Below are 18190 nucleotides of genomic sequence, written 5' to 3' on the forward strand. Positions count from 1 at the left end.
CTCCGGTCCATAGGCACTTACTAACAAGCAAACATAAGGGTAAGCCAGGAGCCAGGCTTGACTATGGCATAGTTAAAAAGAGAAAATGCTCAATGCTCTGGTGCAGAGAACTAAGAGAAGCCCCATTCTATCACAGAGGGAAAAAACTAGAATTGTAGCTACTGCTGGGTCCAGATACAAGACCTGGTTGCAGAGGTATACATTTTCGAAGAATATGTCTGGCTGAAAATTTATACATTTTCTGAAAAGAACCCATGATACTAAGACATTCTGGCATCTTATACTCAGTCATGGGTCCAGCAGTCCTGCCAATGAAATTTGCTGTATATCTGAAGAGCTTTGGGGAACTTTAATCGAGAATTCTTATTGGTGGGAAACAGAACCTTCCCTGAATGAAGACCCTAGGTCTATGCACGAGTTGTTGGTCTCCACGCACATAAGGCAGGTGGATCTGGTGGCCATTATTGTTAAGTCCAAGGCTTCCATGGACACTGGTCCTGATGGTCTTTGCAATACGGTTTTCAAGAGCGACCCACTCTTATGCGCCAACCGGTAAAGCTATTATTTTTACAGATCTGTGAAACGGGTAGTATTCCTCCCTCCTGGAAAGGCTCGATCCTGATACCTGTCCATAAGAAACGTCCACGCAATCAACTGTCAAATGACAGGATGTTGGCCTTGTTGGATTGTAGTTCCAAGATATTTGCAAACATCTTGCTGGACCTACTATCCATATGGGTGGCGAAGCGTGGGCTACTGAATTTCCAGCAGACCGGTTCCAGAAAGGGCTGTCGGATTGCCCATTCCAACTGCGTCCTACTCACACTAATATCAGATTTATAATGTTATCCTGGTACAGCGTTATACCAGTGTTTTGTACATTATTCTTCTGCTTTGACAGTGTGATTAGATCAAAAGTCTGGGAAAAGCTTGTACAATGGGGCATTGAACACTCATTATTATATTTCATTAAATCTTTATACAATGATACACATGTTAGAGTGCGAATGTCCCAGAAGGGGTTTTGTCTGGATCTTTCCTCACTAATAGAGGGCTTAAGCAGGGGTGCGTGCTTGCACCCCTGCTATTCAACCTCTATATAACTGAGTTAGCTCTTGCATTAAAAGCCATTAACAACCATCCTCTTGTGTTATGGCAGTGAATTCATCTCTTGCCTGACACATGGGGCCGATACCGTTAATCTAGATCGGACTGCAGATGGCCTCCAGCAATCTTTAGATGCCCTTCATATATTTGCCAGTGATCATGGATTGAGCCCAATCCCATATGCATTTAAGATCATGATGACGGGGAAAAGAGCTTATGGTGCCCTGTTGTTTGTTTTGAATCTGGGCGGAGTTAAATTAGAGCAGATAGACAAATATACATTTTTAGGAATCAACATTAGAGCAACTATCTCGCCCCTATATCTGTCAGAGCGGATAATGCACAAGGCCTGGCAAAAGTGGTTATCAATTAAAAAGATTATTGACACATAGGGTGGTCATTCAATTGAGACCAAAATCATTGTGTATAGGAATTCAATTGTCCTGGGTACATTATATGCCCTGGAAGTTTTTCTGGAGCGGGCGGTTGTCTGGCTTCCTAGGTTGGAATCAACATTTCTCCAATCCCTACTTAGCCTCCCAGGGAGGCTTCCAGTAGAAGCTACAAGACTTGAACTAGGTCTGCCCTATCTTTTTTCTCTTTGGAAGACTTCTGCCTGTACGTTTTGGGCAAAATGTATTATGGTTGTCAGGGGACGATACTTTATTAAGTATTGCAATTATTCACTCCAGAGGATTCAGCAAAGTGTATGGTTCAGAGTACTGGAGGGTATGTGTGGGATATATTTACCCACTCAGCAGTACTTCCCCACATCACCAAGCTGCATTTCAGCAGAAACGGCAACATGGCTGCGCTGGCTCCTTTGAGCACCACTGCCTCACACCAAAACTGCGTTTTTCAGCAACAAAAAGATGGCTGCACCACCTGCCAAGCACATATTGGGCAGGAGGGAACAAGAGGCACACTGAAAAAGCCTGCCCGTGTGTTGCTTACATGTACAAAATAAGGGGAGTGAAAAAGCAGCGCTGCTTTGCTGCAAGGCCAAAGTTCCTATTGAAACAGGGAATAGTTCACATTTAAAAGGAGGCTGCTCTGATGCTATTTTCATCTGTGTTTCATCAAACTACTTTTATCAACAAGACCCTGTCATGGCCAGCCATATTCACATTGTGCTCTGTCAGAAAAGAGCATGATCCCTGAATGACAGGCTCTGTGCCAGCCAAATCTGAGAAAAGCAACAAAAGCTTTACTTCGGCTGCAAGGAAAAATGCTTAAACTTTTGCTACAAAATGTGAAAAATCACCGCTTGAAAAGAGATTTTAGCTTTCTGTGCACATGTCAATTTCATGGAGACCGTTGCCTTGTACAGACTGTTGTGTAAAAGAAGCTGGCTACAGCTACAGAACAGTATTGGGAAGCCAGATGGAATAACTGAATTGGAAAGGAAAATTCTAGTAGCTGTCACCACATGTCAAAAATGGGCTTTTACAAATCAAAGAAGAAAACGCCTATTTTAAAAGTATTATGTTGAACAAAAACGTATCCTTGCCTAGCAATGTTAAAGGGGATTGTGCTGTGAAATACATGTATGGTATGGTTTTATTCAGCAGGTTTTCTTATAATTCAGAGCAAAAATAAATAAATTAAACTGCATTGGCAACTTGGGAGAAACCAGCCCAAGACAGGTTTCTGCTGGAGGAGATGCTAGCAACAGAAGGCCATTCACAGTAGATCCTAACACAAAAGTGATAATTGCTACCTTTCCAGACTTTGGTCTGTGCTCCAGTCTCTTACAATGGAACTTCTGGGGCACCAACCTGTGAAGTCATAAACCTTCAATCAAACTGGGAAACCCCCCTCCACAATGGGCTGAACTGACAGTTGGGAGATGGGGGTAGCTGAAGAGAAAAAAATGGTTCCATTGAAGGACAAAGGATGCCCATTTGTTTCAAAGACTATTTTTTAAATAAAACTTGTAAGACTTTTATCTTTGCAACAGGACTTTGCAAAAAATGTAAAAGTTATACAGTTTAAATATGATTTTCGTGGCTTTCAAATAAGATATATCGGCTGTAAATAGCATGTATGGGACACGAACGCCAGAAGAATGTGAATCATGGGGCAAGGAGATATGATGGAATGTTAAAAATGAACAAAAATAGGCCCTATGATAATATGTACACACAGACATTTTAGGCCGAATGTTTCTTATTAAAAATGATCAAAGATTATTAGAAGGGCGAAACAATGTGTTGCATACTGCAGAGTTGGACTGGCATGTTCTGCATAAAATATGTAACCTGCTTATGCAATTTGTTAAGATGCCTCAACTATAAAAATGTGCCATATATGGCAAAACTGGGTTTTGGCAAAAAGGGCTGTGGGATGGCTTTTTACCTCATAAAATGCAACCTCATAAACTGGGACTCCTCCTCGAGGAGGCGATTAACTCAGGCTGACCTATTGTCTTGGAGGTAGGCCTAGCTCGTTCTGCCCACCAATAATTCTGTGATGTCACCAGGCTCTATATAAGGGGTGGTTGACAGAACTCTAGAGCCTCTTCTTGAAGTTCCTGTGCCGGCGTTCCTGATCTTCCACATTCATCTTGCCAGACTCCAGATCCCACTGAAAAGCCAGAGCATAGCTGATCCTATCCCAGCAAGGCCTCAATCCTGGAACCCCACTAAAAATCCCAATACCCAAAGGGAGAAGCGGTGGTATTTTTTTGGGAAGCATCCTGAAACCAGTCTGGCTTTTGCCCACTAACTGCATGCCCGCTGCCACCCTGCCATCCAGTGACCCGAATTGCCCAGTTGTACTTGCCATCCGGTGACCAGAATTGATCAGCTGTTTGTTGTAAGGCGCGCCCGCTGCGTGGTGTCCAGACCCAGTTGACTGTTCCAAAATTCCAAACCGAACCGTGGAATGTGAGTATCTCCTTATCCCAGAGAAACACATGGGGCCTCATTACGAGAAGGGCAGAATGGGTTTAACGGCGCCGGTAATGGTGCCGGCACCGTAAAAACCACTCTGCACTATTACGAGGTCCCCTTGCAGGACCCGCTGTGGACGTCTGGTTTTTTCAGATGTCCATAGCGGGTCCTGTGAGGGGACCAGGGAGCTAACAACGGGCCCGTAATTAACGGGCCCGTTGTTGGCTCCCTCCCCATTCCCATTGAACCCTATGGGGGCTCGAATGGGAATTGGGAAGGACCGGGCCCTAGGGTTCCCTGAAGGAGGAAATACTGGGCCTTCCACACTCGGAATGGCTCGCTAATCCCCCATTCAGGGAACCCGGACACGATTTTGGAGGCAGCCATTGCGCTAATAGCGCCATGGCTACCTCCAAAGTCGTAATGAGGCCCATAGTCTCCCCATCTTGACCCTTTTGTCTTTATTCCATTCTCTAAGCAATCCTAGTCATACCCTGATAACTTGTAGAAACTGTTAGAATTATCCGGGCACCCTGCCCTTGACTTTATAAGTGCGAGCGCCATCTCTTTTTTCATTTCTGTCTGGTGTAAATTATAAGCCCTTAATCACATTTTACATAATCAAACTAATTTCCAGTTAAAGTTGAGCGCTGGGGTGACAAGGTTGACTTCACGAATCAACCTAGGAGCTTACTGTGTCCCTCTTTAACAATATAGTCTTAATAATCTAGTTTAAGTAAAATGTGCCTTTCATTTTAAAACAGATTTTTTTTGTTTTTTGTTTTTTTCTTTTTAACTGCCCTATTTTCCTAAAAACGCACCTCATTCTACCTCCCAAATCTCTCTCAATTCACCACCTATACCCCTCCTTTCACCTCTCTATCGTCCCTGTGATATACATCTATCCCCCAGCCCAAAAACAGCATTTGAATTGTTTTTCACCCGTTTTATTTTTAAACCATTTTTGCATTTAAAACTGCTTCTGTATAAAAATGCAACTTTGCCACATGTGATTTGACTGCACTGTGTTTTCAATTTCAAATCTGTTTTGTGAACTGTATGCTTTTGTGATACCTTACCTTACGGTTGCTAGTGATATAACATCCCTGATACTGTGATAAAACATTATTTCAAAATACATATCATTAATTATTTATCAAAATCCAAGTGTCATTTTAGGCCTTTGCAAAGGGTTTTTCCCTCTTATTTTGTGAGGGAAGGTCGGATTTTGATTCTGTTTGCTGCCTCTTATCACTGACTGCCTGCTGCTTCCTTCTATCCAGAATTGTATTATTTGTGGGTTAAGGGAACATTGCAGGGGAAACCTTAACTTGGGTGCTATCTATCCTAATTCAAACAGTGCTCCTATTCAATTGTGCTTTGGATATGTTCTACTAGAAGGTTAACCACGTGTATTGCTTCCATTCCCATTGTAATTATTAAATTATTACCCCATTGGTGATTTTTGTGAATTTTCAAAATAAATAAATATTGTATTTTTCACCAACCGGCCTGGTTCCTGGTGCATAGTGACCTAGGGTATTTGTAAAAGGGGGTTTGAGACGGGTCGGGTATAGGCTCAATTTGAATTCATTGAAGTTTAAAGAAAAAGCATTCCTATTGAGCGCCACATCACAGGCTAAAACCAAGTGTCTGGGTCTAGTGCGTGACGCCGGATTGGAATTAACCCGATTGGAATTAACAAATGGCAAAACAACACCTTATTGAAATTGGATTACATAGTGTGCCTGGATCATGGCTGGACTTTAATTTATCAAAAATAGAAAAAAAAGGCTAGATTTCATGATATTGCCCAGTCATTGAATCATTTGTCCAAATTGCGCAGGTATGAGACCTATTCACACCAGGGTTTTTGTATAGATCACCCAAAGCATTACCTAGCTGACCTCGCTGAACTCTGCATACCGGCATTGATCAGATCAGATTTATTCTATCAGTCTGTCTTTATACTCTTCCTGTTTTGGAAAACACGGGCGTATGGTCAGGTATTCCTTGGTGAGACCGATTATGCATACTCTGCGGTAAACAAGTAGAGTCCCTGTGACACAGTCTAACCAATTGTGAACCTCTAAGGGGGGGGTATGAGAAAGGTTACAGTACATTTTTTCTCCGTTCATTTGATCAATTCTGGAGTATGATCTTCAGTGCTGAGTCCCTGGTGATTGCGTTGGCGGCTTTTCACATTTGGCAACTGGCCAAGTCAGTTTGCTTTTACATTTTAATTGAAGCACAGAGGTATTAAATGACCTTACAATAATCGTTGCCAAAATTAATTTGAAGAAAGCCTATATAATTCATATACACAATTTCCAAATAGTTCTCCTCGGTTTGCTAAGCACTGGACAGCGTATTATTAGATGGTGTAGGGATTCTCTGATCATCTACTCACAATACGCAATCCTCAGGTTTCGTTATTTCAATTTTCCAAGTATAGTTTGATACTGTGAATGCTGATGACCCCTGGGGAAGGGTAGTAATAAGATTTATGTTGTAATGACAGCATAAAAGCAATACGATCATTGTGATTATTAAGGATAGTAAACCACGATTAGTGAGGAGTTTTGGAATCCATGTTGGATACCTGTAGTGTGGTTTTGTATTGCATGTATGCCTGAGAGTTTGTTATTCTTTTTATTATAGTGGCCGATGAATACGGCAATCATCACGTATTGGCTTTAGGCAATATTTCCCCTGAGAGCTCCTTAAAACAGACATTCGAAGTAGGGCTGCTGAAACAGCACTTTTGGAGGCTCCCGGTGCACTGGTTGAAGGCCACCTGGTACTCCATCTTGAATTGTGCTGGCCTAAACCGGGTAAAACAATATGGCCTTATTCCTGGCCGCACACGCATCAGAGACGGCGGTGGCCCCCACACCCCTGACCTGTGGAGGACAATTCCTGCAGATGTACACAAAGAACATTATTGTTATATCTTGGGTGCAGGAGAGGGCAAATGGATGTGATGTATATTATGAGGGGCAGATCATGAGGGAATATGGGGGAAGGTTACTTGGAGGTGGGTTGGATTAGTTTGGGTGTTGTGCTGATAGGATGTGATTTGTTTGATTTTAAACCAGTAATAAAGGATGTCATGCTTTGTCCATTTCCAATAAGACTCCTGAGTCATTTTGTCTGATTTTACTTCCATAATACCTTTCGTTTAGTTTTCGATAATTTTATAATCGGAGTATTGTTATGATTTATCAGCAGCTCGTGATTTGAAGTATAATGTTCCAGGGTATTCCTCAAGTATTTAAGGCCTTGTTTCGTATGATCTAATAAGATATCATCTGCATAAGCAAGTCAGTAGATTTTAGTAGAATCAATACGCGGCGCTGCGCAAGATGTTCCTCTCAAGGCTTGCCCAAGACTCATAAATGTTGAACATGCAGGGAGCCAGTACGCATCCCTGCCGCAAGCCTCTTGATGTGGGAAACTGTCTCAACAAGGCACCTTGCTGATTTATCTTATTTGGATCTCTGTGTCTGTATGCAGATACACAAGAATAACGAAGAGGCCCTCTGGGATCTTCCATTTTTTTTATTTGCCCCACAGCAATTATCTATTTGCAGTATCAAAAGCTAGTGAGAAATCAATGCAAGCAATCAATACTGGCCCCTGCTATAAGGCATCTATAATAAAACTATTAAGAGTGATTCTGATCCTTCTTCTGAATCATGTCTGAAACTTATAGACGTCCAGAGTTTTCCACCCATTTTTCCAACTCCCTAAGCACAAAAAGGAATCATCTTACTCTCTGTGTCCAAGAGCATGATTGGGCAGTTGTTAATCGGATTTAAACTATCACCCTTTTTGTAAATTCGAATGATTTTCAACAGCTTCCAGGTTTTAGGGGCTTTCCATCTTAATGATATAATTAAAAAGGACAAATAATATCACTGCCCAGACATCTAGAGCTTGTTTCATTACACAGGTAAAGTGCTCCTCAAGAAATAGGCCACATGCCGTGAGAAGCTCAAGTTCCAATTTGTAGACAAACCGTCTATACATGGATAGAGATCTGTTTGGCTATCACGGTCGACGAATGCCCCAGGATTCTTCTGCAGTTGGCATAAATTGAAGTTCTGCTTGTTTCAAACTGGCCCTGTTTATCAGGCACCATAAGTTGCACGATTGTTCTTGCGTAAGGATTTTAAACATTACTTTCCTGTCTTTCAGAATATGACGCTAGCCTTTGTCTTTTTGCGACCAGATAGTGCTGATTTTAATTTGCCTAATATTGGCACAAAGTTATTTTTCTTCTCTTGTACTACGTCATCATTGCAATGAAGTCTCAGACTTCTTTTTCCCTTTTGGGGGAATCTCAGTTATATGATTTGTGACACAAGTCCGAAAGTTATCAGCTACTTGTTCATCATTCCCAAAGAAGACGTTTTACAGTATTAGGTAGTATGGGAGTTAAAAAGCACCGAATTTGGAATGTGGCAGTTTGTTTTTTGGCAAATAAGTTACTCAGATTTGGGTTATGCTTTATTCTAGCGCCAATACTCAATTTAAACACTGGGGTCAGCATACTAACAGCCTCTGGTCTGTCTGTTTCACTGGAAAATTCTTGCAGTCTTTTGAAGAGGCCCCAAGGTTAGGAATATATAATCGGTGCATGTGCTGTGATTACCAAAAATGCCATTGTTAGGGAGAATTCTCTTTTATGGCTAATTTCCCTCACCTAATGAGTCCCACAGCAGCTTTGCTGGATTTCGGGGGGTTATTTTTTTCCACCTGGTAAGAGTGTGAGTCCTTTTTCCCACTCTTACATGTGTATTGCCATGTGTATTTCTACTTTTTGTGTGATTTTGGACTCTGGAGCCACACCACTCCACAAGCCCCACTTTTTGTGTGTGTTACACAGCACCTTCAGTACAGTGACACAGGGTTGTCTTCGAGACTTCCTACTGACTCCATTTTTCTGGGGTTGAGTACTGTCCCACAGAAACATGTAAAGTTGCCATTAACTTTATGTAGTCTTTTTAAATTACAGACCCTGTACGCCCCATCTTACATGGAGTATTGCAAAGGGTTAATTACTACCCCTTTTTGTCTGTGCCTCTTAGAGCTTTGTTTTGCTCTCTTAACATTTAGACTTGGCTGCTGGCAGTGGTATCTACCCTAAGGTTTCTACTGTGATTATACTATATAAACGTGGTACTTATCAGATTAGCCTCGAACATAAACCCGCTTGACCAAATACTTTTTATTTTGGCTCCGTTTGGGTTTAGTCGCCATTTCTTTTTGTTAAGGTCCTTCTTGCGTTTTACTTTTTCGTGCCAAACCAGGTTTGCCTTCTTTGTCCGCCGACCTTTGGCGGGCTTCAATCTAGAAGCCCTCCTTTGGCGTCTAGGTGGGCTGAATGTGAGGGAGGGGATTAGTCGCCCCCTGCACAGGGTCTCCTTGGAGACCCCAGTCGCACTTTGTGTTGATTGGCTGAGGTGGTTGTCCGGGCCGGACAACCCCCCCCCCCGCTGAGTGATTGACAGCCAGGCTGTGTGAATGGGGGATTTCGGCATAAAAGGCAGGACTCTTGGGCTGGAAGTCAGAGTCGCCACTGGAACTGCAAGAACCGAAGAGAAGCGGAGAACAAGATGGCTGCTGCAACTCCCGAGTCCCAGTGAAGCCCTGCTGCAGTCCTGAGCTATCTACCCTTCAACGACAGAGAAGATCCAGTCTGGCGTCTTCTTCCCTTGATCCTGGTGGGATCAACCAGCTCCCTCTCCACAGCCAGAGGATCCTCTTCTTGGTCGAAATCGCTGTACACAGCTGTAGTGGTCCAGATAGCCATCTGAAGAGCCTCTCCTGTTTTAAAGGGGCACACCTTTTATTCACCGTTGCTTCGCTGCTGCTGGCTTCATCCCTGGGTAGTGCATATCGCTCCAGACGTCCTCCTTCTCGTCCCCACGACTGAAGCTCCAGGAACCGTGAGTCTGCAAAAAACTACCAGGAACAACTGCCGTGGCACCAGCTTTCTTCAACGAGTAAGGTACTGTGTTGACTTTGAGGAATTGGGGTGAACCCTTCTTCCTCACCAAAGGCTTGTCCTTTTCTTCCTTCCCTCTTATAACTTGTGCTTCCCCTTTGTGACAATATCTAAGTACTCCTTACAATCTTGAATCGTGACCTGTTCTAACATTGTGATCCCCGGCAACAGGAACCCTGTTCCACTTGACACTGGCGCAGGCCTATTGACTTTTATCTTCTTGTTAGAAAGTGTCCTCTGATTCTCTCTGCCTTGACAAAAGTATTGCCTATGATTTTTATCCCCAACTCTCTTGTGTTAATTCATGTGCTAAGTGTGTTTGACTACGGTTACATTTCTTCCCGCGGGTACGCTTAACTTTCGTAAAACCGAACTGTCATTACTGTCAAAAAGTGATTGCGTATGTACTCCCGGTGACGTCTTTGTTTCTTAACATCGGTCTGTCAAATCCTAAGGTACCTACCTTGAATTATTCTGCACAAGGGGAATTGGTTGTGTGTAGTATATTTGAAGTGTGGTTTCTATTTTACTAGAAGTGGTGTTTTGTGAACAGATGGTTTAAAAATAAATGTACTTATATTTTTTAACCAGACACCGTGCGTCAGTGTTTGCTTGAGTCACAGTAATTGTAGTTCTTTGTGTAATTTCTACTACTGCTCATTTGCTCTTGAGATAAGTCTGGCTGCTTAGCCATTGCTACCACATTTTCTGTGTAGTACAGGCTTGTACCAAAGGTGAACTTGTATTACCACCTGTAGTCTTAATTGTGTGCAGTGGTCTCTAAGGGCACTGACTATGATTCTGCCTAACACTAGTGGCAGAGGTGGGATTTTTAAGTATAGTGATTACACTTAGTGCTGCTATTACCTTGGGTCAACTAACCACAAGGCTAAACACCACTATATCTATTAACTGAAAAGCATGTCAAATATGGAAAACTACAGTGAAGAGAATCTCTTAAACTACACTGTTGAGGTTTTGAGAACCATGTGTAGAGAACAGAGGCTCTCTGGTAAAGGAAAGAAATCTGAACTGGTTGCTAAGTTATTGGGAAAACAAAGTCTGGAGAGTGGGTCAGAAGGGCCTACCACTCCAGCAGATGTGGATAATGATGTTTCTGATTCTGAGAGTGTTGGACTAGAGGGAGTAGGTGAGTCTATATCAGAAGGCTCTACCACTCCCCTGCCTGCCCAGAAACCACAACCTCGGTCCAAAGGGACCCCCACAGGTCCTACAATCACTCCTGAATTTATTGCCCTTGAGAAAATGAGACTTGAATTGGAAGTGAAACGTATTCAGGCACAAACAGCCATGAAACATCAAGAGTTAAGACTCAGCGAAATGGAGATGGCTCATGCTTTAGAGATGAAGAAATTGTCTTTGGAAAATGCTTCTCTCCCAGGATCTTCTAGGTCTTCCAGCCCTAAGAGACCCTGTATGCCAAAGGAAATGATTGGTTTGTCTGAGACTAAACTTGATGTTTTGGATTGGTTATCAATGTTTGAGTATAATCATGGGATTCAGGGTATCACAGGGAATCAGTTGATTCCTTGGCTTTTCTCTAGGCTCCCCCTGTTGTAAGTGATGCTGTAATGTAGTTGGGGGGGGGGGATAAACACGTTTATGAGTGTGTGAAGGTGTGAAGCTAGCTTTGATAGCTAGATTTGGGAAGACCCCTTCCCAGTACCTTAAGAAGTTTAGGACCATCAAAACGTATGATGGTACCCCTTGGGCTACCTGGGTGTGTGTAACGCTCACCTGATTCCCGTAGAGGCGCCGGTCTTGACTGGGCGTATACCGTATCTTCAAAGGTGATGTGTAACACACGGCTGACTCTTTGGGCTGGACCTCTGTGTGTCTGACTCGAAGGGTAAGATGTCTGCAGATAGAAAATATGGGATTAATGAACTGGGTTATTGAATGTCTCTCTCTTCTTCCCTTTCTCTTCTCCTGTAGAACCCCGAAGGTTAACGCTCTCACCTTAGGTAAGTGAACGCCGTGCTCTCCATCTGCCTCGGGGCAGGGTGCTGTAACTAGTTTCTTCACTGGATAAGGGGAGTAGGCCTCTTGACTTCAGAGGACTGCTGTCCGTCGTTTACTGCACGAACGGTAAGTTTCGAGTAATTCTAATGTCTTTAAAGTCTTTAGTAATGATGTCTCTTATTTTGCAGGGTTCTGGCGATGGTGGATGACGGGCTGAAGTGAGTTGAAGATGGAGCCCGTGTGATGAATAGAAGCGCCTGGAAGCACGTAAGTAAGCGCTTGTTGCCTGCTTCACGATGCGCTCTAACTGTCGTTTTATTTTGCAGGTACAAGTTCGGAGCGGCTGCAGGGTGCCGGAATACCCACTGGGTTAGATGTGGAAAGGAGTAATGACACGTGAGTATTAAAGTTCCCCAATGTCTTTAAACGCACCTTGTTTTGTCTTTCAGATGCGGGATGCAGCGCCGAAGGCCTCCGGAGCGTGCGAAGAGTTGGTAAGCTTTTGTCTTTCAGATGCCGGAATGCAGTGTGAAGACCTCCGGAGCGCACGAAGAGTAGGTAAGCCTTTGTCTTTCAGATGTTGGAATTCAGCGCGAGGCGTTGGTGACAGCCGATGGACCAGGTAAGTGAAGAGCTGTCACTGAAGACCGTAATGCTACCTGTTCTTTCTTGTCTTTATAGGTGCTGCTGAAGACTGGATTCAGGATGGTAAGCCTTTTTCCTTAGGCCCAGGATCAGATGCAGAAGACACAATGAGCGTTCTGCTGCAGAGGATGCAGAATAACGCAAAGCAAGATTCATCCATCGGGTGTGGTTTAAATAGCCTCCTGTAGTGCTTAGGTGTCTCCTTCCACAGCCACGCCTAGGTAAGAAAAGAGTTCCTGCTTTCCAGAAGAGTTCCAGTGTTCTGAACCTAGGGAGTGGCTCCTGCCCCACCCAACAGGAAAAGTAGTTCCAAACAGAAGAGGATCAGAGGCTCAACTGGCAGGCAAGTAAGCAGCATGGTCTGCTGCAGGTAAGTCCACCCAAGCATTATGAGCCCGGCGCTTCCAGCGCTGGGACTGGGCATATTTATGAGCCTGGTGCCACTGGCGCCAGGACTGGGTCCAAAAGGTCCCAATCGGGACTGGTTGGCACTCGGAACCTGGGTTATGGATCTGCTTCCAAGGGAGTTGGGAAAACCCTGACCTTTTGGAAGCAGAGATCATGACAGTACCCCCCCTCAAGGCCCCTCCCAAACCGGGCTTCTCCGGGGGTTTTGGCTTGTCAGGAAATGTTCGGTGAAATCTTTTGATTAGGCGAGGAGCATGGACATATTCAGCAGGTTCCCAGGATCTCTCTTGGGGGCCGTAGCCTTTCCAGTCAATTAGGTAAAATAGTTTAGATTTGGAGATCTTGGAGTCCAGAATGCTTTTGACTTCAAACTCGAGTTCTCCATCAACTAGGATAGGTTTTGGAGATTTAGTTAGTCGGGTTTGAGGTTGCATGGGTTTTAATAGAGAGACGTGGAAGACCGGATGTATCTTCATGTGCGGGGCAAGTCCAACTTGACCGCTACTGGGTTTACTATGGTAGTGATGGAATAGGGACCAAGGTATCTTGGGTTGAATGTGCGTGGCCCTTTTAGAGGTAGATATTTGGTGGATAACCAGACTTGATCCCCTACTTGATATTGAGGGGCTTCCTTCCGATGTTGATCTCCTCCTTTCTTGTATTGTTCTTTAGCCCTTTGAAGGTGAGAAACAGCTTCCTTAAAGGCTTGGGTGATTGTAGAATGCAGGTAGTCTACTGCTGGTGTTTCAAGATCTTGGAGGGGATCCAACTCCGAGGTTCGAGGGTGACTGCCGTACAAAAGAAAAAACGGGGTTTTCCCAGTTCCCGAATGGACAGTTATTTTAGGCATATTCGGCTATCCAAAGGATGTCTTTCCAAGTTTTTTCAGTTTATTGCAGCATGCAGCGTAAATACTGTTCCAGAGTTTGATTGGTCCTCTCGGTTTGTCCGTCGGTTTGAGGATGGTGACTGGTCGATAGTCTCACATCAATTTGAGCCGACCGACAGCAACTTCGCCAAAAATGAGAAATAAATTGACTACCTCGATCCGAAATTAGAACCGAAGGAAAACCGTGCAGTCGGACGATGTTTTCGAGAAATTCTCGGGCCAGAGTTGCTGCTGTTGGCAAGCCTTTGAGCGGAATGAAATGCGCCATCTTGGAGAATAAGTCCACGATTACTAGAATCGTATTGTATCCGGAGCATGGAGGTAGATCGGTGATGAAGTCCATAGAAAGCGTATGCCAAGGGCGAGGTGGGATGTCAATAGGGCGTAAGAGGCCTGCTGGTCTTTCCTTTTGACTCTTGTTTTGGGCGCATACTCCACAGGACATTATAAAGTCTCTGATATCTTTTTTCCAAGACGGCCACCAGAAGTAGCGCTTGATGTTTTCTGAGGTCTTGGCTATACCGGGATGTCCTTCCATTAAAGAATCGTGATAACAAGAGATTACTTTTTTCTGTAAATCTGTGCTGGGTAGGTATAATCGTTCTTGGAAATACAATAAGCTGTCCTTTACTGCAAAGTCCTTTCCCTGCAGATGCCAATTCTGTATGTCTGCTGGAGTTACAAGTTGCCTGGCTTTATCCTTAACTTCCTCTATGGATTGTGTGGCGATTACACCCAGAATTTTTTGTTCGGGAATGATTGGTACAGGTTTAGGGTTGATCAAGTGTTCTTCCACTCCCATCCGAGAAAGGGCATCAGCTTTACCGTTTTTTGTACCAGGTCGATAGGTAATTATGAAGTCAAACTCGGCAAAGAATAATGCCCAACGGAGTTGTCTAGAGGATTGGGCTTTTGCGGTTTTCAAATATTGCAGGTTTCGGTGATCCGTAATCACAGTAACGGTGTGTCGGGCCCCCAGCAGATAATGCCGCCAAGCCTTAAAGGCAGACTTGATAGCCAGAAGTTCCTTGTCAGTAATCGTGTAATTGATTTCAGGAGGCGAGAATTTGCGGGACCAAAATGCCACGGGATGCAACTGATTGGTTACCGGGTCCTTTTGTGATAGAACTGCCCCCATGGCAAGGCTTGAAGCATCAGTTTCCACGATGTAGGGGAGTTCGGGGCGAGGGTGTTTTAAGATTGGTGCAGAGATAAATTTAGTCTTCAAATCCTGGAAAGCTTGTTCCGCCTCGGTAGACCATTCAAAACGTTTGTTTTTCTTTAACAAGGCAGTGTTGGGCTGGACTATTCGAGAGAATTCGGGGATAAACCTGCGGTAAAAGTTAGCGAAGCCTAACATGCTTTGCACACCTTTTACGGAGGATGGTGATGGCCATTTGAGAACTGCATCGACCTTCTTTGAATCCATACGCACTCCGCCAGGTGATAATATGAATCCCAAGAATTCAACTTCAGTCACGTTGAAAACACATTTTTCCAACTTAGCGAAAAGTTTGTGTTGACGCAATCTTTCGAGGACCATTTTCACGTGTTTCCGATGAAGAATAAACGAGGATGTCATCAATGTAAACAACAACACACACATCTATGAGCTCTCTGAGGACATCGTTCATAAAATATTGAAAGGCGGCCGGGGCATTGCAAAGTCCGAAGGGCATGACCTGATATTCAAATAGCCCATACTTGGTGCGGAAGGCCGTCTTCCATTCATCGCCCTCTTTTACTCGTACCAAGTGGTAAGCTCCTCTAAGATCCAGCTTTGTATATATGCATGCTTTTCTGACTTGGTCCAGGAGTTCAGGGATCAAAGGTAACGGATATCTATTCTTAACGGTGATCTGGTTCAGGGAGCGATAATCTATACAAGTTCTAAGGTCTCCTTCCTTTTTTGGAACGAACAACAAAGCTGAAGAAGCAGGGGACTTGGAAGGACGAATAAACCCATTTTCCAGGTATTGATCCAGGTATTGTCGAAGGTGAAGGTTCTCAGGCTCGGTGAGGGCATACATTCTACTACAAGGAGGAGTAGATCCAGGTATCAGGTCTATCTGGCAGTCATAAGACCTATGAGGAGGTAGAGAGTTAGCCTGATCCTTCCGGAAAACATCTTGGTATTCTAGGTATTCGGGAGGTAACTGGGGAGTCTCTGAAGAAATTGCTGCCAGTGCAACACCAGGTGGAGGGTGACAAGTAGAGACACATTCTGGAAACTGGACCGTTCTTGCTCGCCAATCGATCAGAGGATTGTGTTTCTCTAACCAAGGTATTCCTAGAATAATCTGAAACTGAGGGGCCTTGATCACATCGAACACGATCTTCTCATGGTGTCCATCTTGACTTACTAGCGTCACTTCTTGAGTGGTATGCGTTACTGGCCCGGAGGCTATCTCCGTACCATCCACCGTAGTAATGACGTCCTTTACAGCCTTGGGACAAAGAGTTAGATTCATCCTCAAAACCATTTCATGATCCACATAATTGCCGATGGCACCGCTGTCGACGTAAGCTTCAATTGCATGTAATCGATCCGGATTATCAGGGCTAATGAGGACCATAGGTATCACGAAATGCGAGGTCACGGAACTGGTTTTCACGCTCGGCAAGAGGACCTCTATTCTTGTCGGGCGAGGTCGTTTCCCTGCTCAGAGTTTGTAACTTTGGTAACTGCAGCTCCGACTGCCTTCTTGGCAGGTTTCACCGGACAGTCTCGAAGAAAGTGCCCTGAGTTTCCGCAATAGAGGCATAATTGCAACTGTTTTCTCCTTTCCCGCTCCTTTTTTGTTAGAGGACCTTTCAGACCCCCTATTTGCATGGGTTCCCCGGAGTCTACTTCTTTGGAAGGAGTTGGCGGTTTGGAAAATACTCGAGCCTCAAACTTGGAACGATCGGCCTTCCTGTTCTGCAGTCTGTGATCTATTTGAACGACTAAGTCTATATAGTCTGAACAATCTTGTGGGGGATTCACTACTTGGGCTAACACATCTTTGAGCTCTCCACGTAGACCTCTATAAAACAGCGTAATCCTTTTGTCCTCAGGCCATTGAGTTTCCACTATCAGTCTGTTGAAAGACGCAATATAAGCCAAAAGGTCTTGATTACCTTGTCGCAACGAAAGAAGCTCATTGTCCAAGGCCTGCCCCTGTGAATGTCTTGAGAACAGTTTTTCCATACTGAGCTGAAAAGCTTGAAAATCATGGAGGACCGGATCATCTTGATTTACTAGAGGGATCGACCAGTCTGCCGCATTGCCACTAAGGTACGAAAGCACGAAAGCTACTTTAGCTTGATCAGTTGGAAAGGCTGCTGGCCGGCATAAGAAATGCAACCGGCACTGATTGATAAATACTGCAAACCTCTTTGGGTCACCAGAAAATCGTTCGGGCGGAGCCAGAGGTACATACCCAGGTAGGTTGATCTGCACTGGATTCATAGAGGATGTAGAAGGAAGATTTCCCCCAGATGCGGGTAACGGGGTCTGTCCGGCTTGTGACTGTAGCAATTGTCTAGCGAGATCATCTGTTCGCTCCTTGGAAATAATCAGTTCCTTTCTTAGAGCGTTCGTTTCCTGACGGGCTGCATGCACTTCTGCCCTTAGTTCCCCAAGTAACTGGGCTAGTTGGTCGGTATCCGAGGTTTCCATAGCACCTGGACGGGAGTTTTGTGGTAGGCTTTGCGTTCTGTAACGCTCACCTGATTCCCGTAGAGGCGCCGGTCTTGACTGGGCGTATACCGTATCTTCAAAGGTGATGTGTAACACACGGCTGACTCTTTGGGCTGGACCTCTGTGTGTCTGACTCGAAGGGTAAGATGTCTGCAGATAGAAAATATGGGATTAATGAACTGGGTTATTGAATGTCTCTCTCTTCTTCCCTTTCTCTTCTACTGTAGAACCCCGAAGGTTAACGCTCTCACCTTAGGTAAGTGAACGCCGTGCTCTCCATCTGCCTCGGGGCAGGGTGCTGTAACCAGTTTCTTCACTGGATAAGGGGAGCAGGCCTCTTGACTTCAGAGGACTGCTGTCCGTCGTTTACTGCACGAACGGTAAGTTTCGAGTAATTCTAATGTCTTTAATAATGATGTCTCTTATTTTGCAGGGTTCCGGCGATGGTGGATGACGGGCTGAAGTGAGTTGAAGATGGAGCCCGTGTGATGAATAGAAGCGCCTGGAAGCACGTACGTAAGCGCTTGTTGCCTGCTTCACGATGCGCTCTAACTGTCGTTTTATTTTGC

The 18190-nt window shown here is 44.4% G+C and overlaps 1 protein-coding gene across 1 annotated transcript in view; it reads left to right on the top strand.

The window, feature by feature from the left end:
• LOC138527461 (arylamine N-acetyltransferase, pineal gland isozyme NAT-3-like) overlaps positions 1-18190 on the top strand; it is a 351083-nt gene that overhangs the window by 13086 nt on the left and 319807 nt on the right. The window lies entirely within an intron of this gene.

The sequence above is a fragment of the Ambystoma mexicanum genome, chromosome 1q (genome assembly GCF_040938575.1).
Source record: "Ambystoma mexicanum isolate Mex_15411 chromosome 1q, UKY_AmexF1_1, whole genome shotgun sequence".
Classification (NCBI taxonomy): Eukaryota; Metazoa; Chordata; class Amphibia; order Caudata; family Ambystomatidae; genus Ambystoma; species Ambystoma mexicanum.